General features: G+C 32.3%; 1 pseudogene; it reads right to left on the reverse strand.

The window, feature by feature from the left end:
- Nucleotides 1-1,027: 1,027 nt before the first annotated feature.
- Nucleotides 1,028-6,745, reverse strand: LOC115719958 (ammonium transporter 2 member 4-like; annotated as a pseudogene).
- Nucleotides 6,746-10,465: the final 3,720 nt, after the last annotated feature.

Here is a 10,465-nt window from a genome sequence, read left to right on the forward strand (position 1 = left end):
AATAAGATTTCCTAAGGCCTTAGCAAGAGATTGAGTCTTACTAAGGAAAGGGAGTCGGTAAGCCTGAATCCAAAAAGGAGAAAAGATCATTTGTTGTGGAGTAACTGTATTTAATGTTGATGGAGCAAACAGAACAATATGGTGGCCTTGAAAGTGCCACGGTTCCTTCTCTAAAGCCTTTATCTTGTCTCCTATGCATCCAAATGTGATCAAGAAGAAATCAGAGTGATGTTCCGAAATTACAGCCTTCAATCTTCCGTCCTAGTGTTGTGCCATCTGTTTTTGCAAAGTTGTCAGCCAGACCTTCTTGGCAGAGAGGATTCGAACAACCAGAACGAAGTCTAGTCTTTCATTCAAATCAGGTGCACCTTCATCAGTAATGGCAACAACCGATCTGTCATCATCAGTTTAAGAAACAGTGGATTTCATTCTGTCAATGAATGGATCCATGTTGAAGAAAACAAGAGGAAAAAACAAAGAAAAATCGAACAAAACTGGTAAAAACAGGCAAAAAAGCAAGGAGGGAAAGTATAGAATCAAAATTTTAAAAAAATAACTACCAAAACAAACAAACTGCCGCAGAGCACAAATGTGGGCAGACCTCTCTATATTCTTCTTCCTCTCTATATTCTTCTTTCTTATTATATCTATTTAATTTTAGTTGTTCTTTGTTAAAACTTTATCAATGATTCTTTCCTTTTATCAAAACTTAAGACATATTTTTCTTTTAAAAAAGGAAAAACTATCAACACTCTATTTTTTTGGTTTACAATTTCATAACTTCATTATTAAATGTTTTTTTTTTTTTTTACGTAAGACTTAATACTTTTAATATATTTCAGACTTTAAATTTTTATTTCTTAAAACTGTACACACCATATATAACTTTTCAAATCACTGTTATATTTTATACTGTTATTATTTATCTAAATTAAACATTCTATATTATAAAATTATATATGATATTTAAATATATATATATATATAACCTAATAAAATTAAACAAAACATAGGTGACAAATATAAAAGAACAAAATCTCAAATCAGCTGAAATCTAATTTGGTAAAACCACACTGATATCTCATGGATCATGATTATAATTTGTTACACTAATTGAAGTTCACTCACGATCGATCTTGACGCTACAGACGAATATTCCTCCACATCAAAAGCCATATTCCTCTTGGCATTGATCTCAAATCCCTCACTTCTTTTCTCCCCATCGATTAACACAAAAGCTTCTTCTCCATGTACGGCACCATCGCCAATCTCCAGTTCATCATCATTTAATCTAAGCGGAACAAAAAACTGAATGAACAAGCAGATCAAGCTAGTGACCACCACGTTTACCACGATCACAAACAGAATGCCTCCCAATTGAAGTCCCATTTGTCTAAACCCAGCCGACGTCCGACCGCTCTGGAGGCCGTAAAATAGCCCAATGTACTTGTCCCAATCGGAGACCATGAAGAAGATTCGAGACAGCTTTGGCGTGGCAAATAGCCCTGCGAGGATTCCTCCTAAGCTGCCGGCTATGGCGTGGGTGTGGAATACGGCCATCGGATCGTCTACGTGTCTCAAGATCTTTATCTTGTCGTGAAGCACCATCATCGTGTAACACTACCTGCTATCACTCCCATTATAATGGCTGCCCAACCTTGAACCACTCCTGTATATAGTGGAAAAAGTGCTTGATTCTCAATGAGTGTAATTTATATATGAATTTTTTATATAGCTAGCTATAAAAGTTGCCATTAAGGATATAGTATTTTAATTTACCAGCGGCGGGAGTGATGCAGACCAAACCGGTGATCATTCCCTGGACAGCGCCAACGAGAGAGGGTTTACCGGAGAAGACAGTGTCAAGGATGACCCACATCAGCAAGCTGGTGGCAGCGCATACATGGGTGTTAAGGACGGCAAGAGATGCGACCGCGCTTGCCACGTATGGATCTCCACCGTTGAATCCACTCCAACCCATCCAAAGCAGGCCTGCGCCTGCAAGCATCAATATCATGTTGTTTGGTGGTGGAAATCTTTCTCTATCTTTTCCAGTTCTAGGCCCCACCTGACGTATTCACATTATTATGTTAAATAATAATATTACAAATTATGTTTCATTTTCATATTAATATTGTAACATACACTTATAATAGTACTAGTTAATCCTTGCACACTACCCGTCTTAATTTCACTGAAAAAAGACTACTACGATCTACACTTACATTCTCAATATTATGTATGGGAAGGGATCAATATAAATCTTAAATATGCCACCTTATATAGTGTATAAGACACGTACGTAGCAACTTTTCTTTTTAAATATTTTAAAGGGTAAATACCATTTTGGACTCTCTGTTTTACAAAAGTTACTAATTGGACCCGGTGTTTTGTTAAATGACAAAATGAACCCTGTATTTTCTAAAATAGTACAAATAGGACCCTAAATTGATTTTTTGTCAAAATAAAGTTTAATTATAATCCAATCTAAAAGTGTTATGACAAAACTGTTTACATTTTTTTGTATCTGTTCGTATTAAGCATTGTCTTCAAGTTGGTTGTATTAAAAAAAAGTTGTTAAAAATTAAGCTCAGGGTCTTATTTTTACTATTTTAGAAAATACAGGGTCTATTTTGTCATTTAACAAAACACAGGGTCCAATCTATAACTTTTACAAAACACAGGGTCCAAAATAGTATTTACCTTATTTTAAATAATGTGACAAATATCGATTGAACATTTATATATTAATGACTACTCAAACTGAAACTATATGTATAACATCATCATTACTTAATTAAGATATTTTTGTATAGGTTACGACAAATGGATATGATCATTACATTTAAGCATCAAAACCTTATAAACAGTTCAGTAGTAAGATCACTCTAATTTTCTTAACTAAATAATGACATGCTTAAAATGCAATGCCATTTACACAAAAAATTATATGAAATTTTTGTGTAATTTTTTGTGTGCATCAAACACTTTTTTTATACTATCAAGAGCTTGCATTAATATTCCACATCTAAAAAGACAACATGCTGTTAGAGAGTAGCAGAAAGTTAGAAGATAAATAATGCCTTTTAAAATCCACACACAAACATGTGGGACTAGAGGAATCAAACAGACCAAGGAGCAAGGGTACCTTACATTAATTAATAGAATATAATAGAGAAATGTTAAAGGGCATCCGTGTGCCTAGCACCCTCCTGTATGTCAATATCGCTATTGGTCTAATTATGTATTGGGTCTCGTATAATTAAATATAATAATTTTTAGAGAGTATCGCTATTCAATCGCAATGCGACATGTCGAGAAGGTGCTAGCTAGGTACAACTAGTGCCGAATAGCAATGCTCAATATAATATACTAGCTTAGATTAAGAATTTAATTACCGACAACATCATTAACGATTTTCATTTGTTAACTCATATTAGATATTTTCGAAATCATTAACTAATAAAATAAACAAAAATTGGAAAAAGATTTAAATGATAACTAATTACAATCTATATAAAAGATATAATATTCATAATTCTCAGTTACGTACCCAAAATGCAGCAGTGAAACCAGCCACACCAGCAGAGAGGTGAACAACAAAGCCACCAGCGTAATCAATAACCCCAAGCTTGGCTAGCCACCCATCAGGGCACCATATACTAAAAGCAACAACAGTATAAGAAAACGTAACCCAAAGAGGTACAAACAACATCCACGCAACAAAATTCATCCTCCCAAGCAGGGCACCAGCAACCAAAATTAACGTTAGCCCTGCAAACATCCCATGGTAAAACACCATCGTGGCCGTTGGAAACAACCCTAGAAACGCCTGCCCTAGTAGAAACTTCTCGTCCAAGGCAACAGCTGGCTTCCCTAAGAAAACAACAAGCTTTTCTCCAAACGACATGCGGAAACCCCACCCGACCCAGCACACTAAAACAGCGGCAAATGCATAAAAGGCCATGAAAGCCGAGTTTACAGCCCATTTCTTCTTCACCATGCTTCCATAGAGAATGACAAGGCCCGGAATGCTTTGGAGGCCGACGAGCGTGGCAGCTGTCAGCTGCCACGCATTGTCGGCCTTGTTCATCCACTCAGGGCTTGCCTCATCTGGAATGAGATTTGCTGGAATCTCCATTACCATATGTTGTAAAGTAATAATTCAAAATATATAATTTTGAGTTGTCGAATTAATTTATTATTTACAAAAGATTAATTAACAGACAATGATCTTGTAATATATGTACAATTTATTTTATTTTTTGAAAAAAAAAAGCTGTGTGATAGTATTTATAAGGACGTGAGTATATGTAATTAATACGAGAGTTTGTAATATAGATTTTCTTTTTCATGGTCATGTTTTGAGTTATAAATGAGAAATTGGAATGTTTGGGCCGGCCGGGCTTTGGCTTCAACTTTTGAACTCTTTTATTTGACTGCTTATATTGTATAATATAATAGTAAAGCAATATTTGAGGAACTCCACTCGGCGCTTCAATATAGTGTTCGACAAACGAATAATCAAATTCGTACTAAGGTATTTACTGTGTTGCAATCATCTCTTTAGTTTGTATATTATATATATAGACATTTTATTAAATTCATAATAAATGTAACTCATCAGAAATTAATTAATGTGAGGTTTGATTGAAATAAAAATATAAGAATAGTAATATGAATGAGAATAAAAATCAGAATAGAATGAAATATAATTTAAATGTATAAAAAAATTATTAATTTTTTTTTAAAAATTCAATTGGAATGATTTTTTTTTTATTTTAAGGAATAGTTATTCCATCGAAATAGTGAAAAAATCATTTCATTAAAATGATATTCTAATATTTTAAAATGTAAGTAAACAAACGAATAGAATGAAAATTATTTCATTTCCATTTTATTTTATTAACTTCAACTAAATGTCATTTAATTAATCACACTTTTCAACAAACCTATTGATTAGTAATTTGGATTGCACAATTAATAAAAAAATCACGATAATATGCCTAATCTAGTAGGGTGTTATAGCGCCTGTACAGGTTGTTGGAATATGTTTTACCAGGATCTAGATTTACTAACAAGTATGTTTCATTAACATCCTAATATGAATTTCTAAAACAATGAAATTAAACACATATAAAGTTTCAGAAAACCTTACATTAGGTGCAGCGGAATAATATGTCTCCTTCCACTCAGATCTCTAACCTTTGTATCCTGTCTGTCGCAAAGTATCACCAAGATCTGAGCCCAAATGTCCTTCACTTCAGTTTGGATTCTTCACAATCTTCCAGACTATGATTGAGATACCACTTGATGTGTGTGGGCACTCACTATCATTCAAGGTTTTGAAAAATTGAAGAAGGAAAGATGGAGAGAGAGGTTTGGCTATAGAAGGATAGAAGATGGCTCAATTTTTTTCTAAAGGCAAAAATTCATCTGATTTTCAATCTCTTCAACTGTGAGCCATCACTATCTATTTATATGTAATCACTAGGTTTAGGTTAGGAATTACTTGGCATTAAAATAATGAAAATATTAATTGAAAAATCACCATTAAGTGGCCGGCCATAGGGTTAATGGGCCCCACTTTGGTATTTTGCTATTTTGACAATTCTCATTTCTATTTTCTCAAAAACGTCAATTTTCCAATTCTCACCATTTAAATGCCAAAATTAATTATTTAATAACTAAAATAAATTATTAAATAATATTATCATTTAATATAATTATTAATTAGACATAATAAAGTCTTCCAATTAATAAATAAAACTTAGAATCTCTTTTTTTCACAATTTAGCCCTTGCTTAGTGAAAATTCATAAACTAGACATAGTCTAATTTTAGAATTATAATTGATTAATTAAAATCAATTATTTGAGTCTTCCAAGCAGTATGGTCTCAACTAGAATGGGGACCATGGGCCTATATTACTGAGCTTCCAATAAGCTGAACTAGAATTTACCAAGTAAATTCCCTAACTTATTAATTCCTTGTTGCATCCACTCTTAGAACTTGGAATTGCACTCTCAGTCATATAGAACGATCTATACATTCCACCATATAGATACGCTATCACATTTAACCATCGTTATAATTTAAATAATCAAAGATCCTCTCTATAGATGATTTACACTGAGTAGGGATAAATTAACCGTTTCACCCCTCAATGTATTTTGATCCTTAAAACACTTAGCTACCTGTAAATGATGTTTTAGTGAACTAAAATATAATCACTGAAACAAGAGCTCTTCCATTTACATCTATTTAGCCAAGCTCGAAGGAAATCATCATTTAACTTCTAAATACCTATAGAAGCTATAGATTCCATATCTATGTTTAGCGCTCCCACTCAATCATACTACCATGTTCCCAAAATGTACGTATCACCCTGACCAGAAAGTAGGCTTAACTAACAAATCAAAGAACATGAATAGCACTCCTGACCTAAGCATATCAGGATTAAGATCTTTTGATCTAAGATCAACTAGTGATATTGACTTGGAAAGATACAACGGTAAATATTATAATATCTTAACCAAGATCAATATATGTCCAGTCTAATGTATACTCCATACATTCGAAGCTAGTATACTTTACCAATGTTCTGGAAAGAACATAACACTTATGCAAAGTGTAAGTACACTTCATCGCTGATTATCACATCAGTGTAAATTCAATGCACTGATGAAATAGGGACTTTGTCTTTTGAAGCATATAATGACAATCACATTCCACTGTGTTGACATCACTGTAATTGTAAATGACTATATGTTCTGGACTTAACAGATTTTGTATATATATTAAACCACAAATATGAAAACAACATGCAAACATAAATGACTTCTAATCTTTTATTGATAACAAATCAGATTAGATTGTAATTGGTTTTATTTAGGGCATAAAATCCCAACAAACTCCCAGTTGCACTAACATAAAACAAGTTGTTCATTTCAATCAATCTATTGTCTTGATCTTCAGATCAAGTGTAGTATATTTTACTCAACCCAAATTTCTGGAACCATGTTCATAAAATATTATGCAACATCCTTAACTGTATGCATTACTCATCAAGGGATACTGAAATCCTTACTGCTTATTAAGTACATCTGAATAAACAGAAGACGTATCTCTCATTCTTTTAAAGAATGAAATAGAGATAATACAGTGTAGAACTTTCTTCAGTTGAATAACTTTTTGGTAATTTCGAATTTACAAAGTTATATATCTTCACTGATGAAGCTTGAATTATTATAGATGAGTTTTTACACTCTTCTAGAATAACTCCTCCACCCCCAGAGTAACTACCATCTCGAATTCTTTATGAGTTGGTGTAGATATAAGGACTACTAATCTATACATCCTTATTATCTAACACATAGGTCACATTCATAAATCTTTCTTGACTCTCCCTTAATGTTCCTTATTTGATTACATCTCAGATAGCTCCCACTCAACAATAGGAGTCTGGTTAAATTCATACATAAAAGTACATTTAACCTCTTACCATTGTTTTGAGGGATATCTTGTTGTGACATATTATCTTAGTCTGAAACTGTAAGTTCCTTCTAGGTTAAGTCATCAACATAGCAATCTAGTATTTTAAATTGAGTGTAAAATACTTGCAAGAGATTAAGTAATCAGATTGAGATACCATAAAATTTTATGAGGATTAGAAATTTTTGCCCAAGTCATTCGAATAGACTATGCAAGAATTCTACTATCTTATTCTCATAATTCTGATAAGTTATTTCTATCCATATGAATGGTTAGATTTACTTTCTTAGTTGTGTTCTAAAGTTCCTATCACAAGTGTCAACCAAATAAAAATGGGTAAAGAATTTTAAAAATTTTCCCACTCAAATAAGGTAGTGTGATACAATGTCAAAGAACTTCATTGGTATCAATTTCTATTACAACAGTAATAAATTAAATAGAACATAAATCAAGATCAAGAATTTATTCTGATAATTTTTGCTAATTCATTATATTACATCCATGTTTAAAATATGTGTGACAAAGAGTACTGTGGCGTATTGAGTATAGTCTAGAGTTCAAAATGAACTACATATTTCAATAGTATAGTCCATCCCTAAGTATATAGAGATTATGATCCACCCCTAAGGGATATAGAGATCATAGCCATCATTTAGTGTTATAGAGATCATGTGGAGTTATGAATATAACCCAGAGTTCAATAGACATAAAAGATCGTTGAACTGCATATTATTCTAAACTTTTTCCACCCCTATCAGATCAAAAGATCTTTCTATTAAACAAATTCTTAATAATTGTTTTAGAATCAACAGTTATTCATAAACAAAGAAATTAAATTTTAAGTATTTATGTAGTATTAACTCTTTGAAGAGTTGAAGATACTATAGAATTTGTGTCAATAATAAAAACACATACACATACAATCATTAAAACATATAAATATAATTGGTACTGGCATTCACAAAATAAAGTAAATGAAGCTCAATTCATAAATGCAATATTTTTTTTTTAAAATTAGAAAACTTTATTAAAAATTCTCCAAAATAAAGGAATTGTCTGCAACAATATGAAAAATAGAGAATAAAATCTCAAACTAATAATTGAAATTCAAATTGTTCTGAAACTAAAACAATTAATTCAAAAATAATAATAAAAAAACGAGCTTCATCTTCATCTTGGACTATCTCCACCCTTCTGTCCAACCATCAGATTCAACTCGCTAAGATAGCATCCGAGTTTAAGCAGCTGGAGCTGAAATAAGAAGAAAAACAAATAAAAATGGTTAGTAGGTCCAGAATTAATAATCTAAGTGGATAATAATTCACTAAAACAAATCAGTTTATAGGAAAAAATACCTTGTTTCTTTGCTAGAAATTTAGGGCATTGGGGTTTCCAGTATCCCTTTTCATTACAATAGAAGCATTTTCCTTTTGGTGTATCACTAGTGGTAGCAACCTTTTTCTTTTTAACTGTTTTCACAGCTTTAACAGGCTTTTTGCTATTCTTCAATTTCTTCTTGTTCTTGGGTTTGGAAGTAGAGGCAAAGTTTACCTCAGCCTTAGTCGCCCCATTACCGTTTCCAGAATTATGAGCTTTAGGCCCCTTCTTCTGCGGTCCTCCAATCAAATTTTCATAAGTCTGAAGGTCATTGACTAACATGTGAAAGTCTTGTTCCGTCTTATTCATGACATAATTTGAAGTGTAGGGCAGAAAGGCTGGAGTCAGACTATTCAAGATAAGACTCACTTGAGTTGTTTGATCCATTTCAGCTCCATGATTCTGAGCTTCCTGGAAATAACTTGCCATCTGGAGAAGGTGATCACGCACGTTCTGATGAGGACTCATCCGTGCATTGATAAATTTCCTTGTCGCTTCAAAGCGAGATTGGATTGATGCCATTCTGAATAGATTAGTTAACTCTGTCCTGATTTCTACAGCGGTGACAGTGTTTGCAAACCTTGTTTTCAAGGTGTCAACCATGCTGGAAAGCATGAAGTATCGAGCTTTGTTGTTAGCATTCTGCCAACGCTCATACTTCTCCTTTACATATTTGGTTGCATTGTCACCCTGATGTTCAGGAGACAGTTCAGTTAACACAAACAGGGCACTTTCACCAATGAGAGCAATGTTAATGTTCTCTTTCCATTTAGGGAAGTTAGATCCACTCAGCTTATTATCAGTCAATTGTGACAACATGGGATTGGTCATTGTCATATTAGATACTACAAATAACAATAAATAAAAATCAAGTAAGGTTCAACACAAAATCTCATTCAGAAATTATTAGCATATAGGAAGTAGGAATGACAAGCAAAAATACTAAAACATACAATCCTAAATAATTTCCAAGGTTTTCAACAAATTGATGTCAGTGTCCCGTTTAGGCGAGAGTCAAAGCTACCATCCATTGAATAGAATTGTCAGCTCATCTAAAATGATAAACACTCTAGCAACCTTTTATTCGATCAAGAAAAGAATCCCGCGCTGTCCCGTTTAGGCGAGAATCAAGGCTATTCTATCTTATGAGCTTCACCATTGTTTCATACTTTTGTAAGCCCTATTAAAGTCGCCACCATTAGGGTGATCCATACTAAAATAAACACTTACAAAAAAATACTTATCTTTCGAGATTCTACGGCATTAAATTGCTAATGAACGTTCCTCCATTAGGGAGGATTATTCACCAAAACAATAACTATGTAAAACTAACAATGGAGATCGAATATTCTAATAATAATAAAGTTCATTATTTAAAATGTATTTTCTATTAATATTTATTTCAATCTATTTATTTTAAATATATATTTATTTAATTAAAATTTTCAATTTAGAATAAAATTCTAAATAAAATTTTAATTTAATATTTATAAAATTATACTTAGATGGATTATGAAAATAAAATGAATTATTTTCATCTTAGTAATAATTTTTCAATAAATATTTAGAAAATTATTCAATTTAAGTTGTATTAA

Source organism: Cannabis sativa, chromosome 2 (genome assembly GCF_029168945.1).
Source record: "Cannabis sativa cultivar Pink pepper isolate KNU-18-1 chromosome 2, ASM2916894v1, whole genome shotgun sequence".
NCBI classification, from domain to species: Eukaryota; Viridiplantae; Streptophyta; class Magnoliopsida; order Rosales; family Cannabaceae; genus Cannabis; species Cannabis sativa.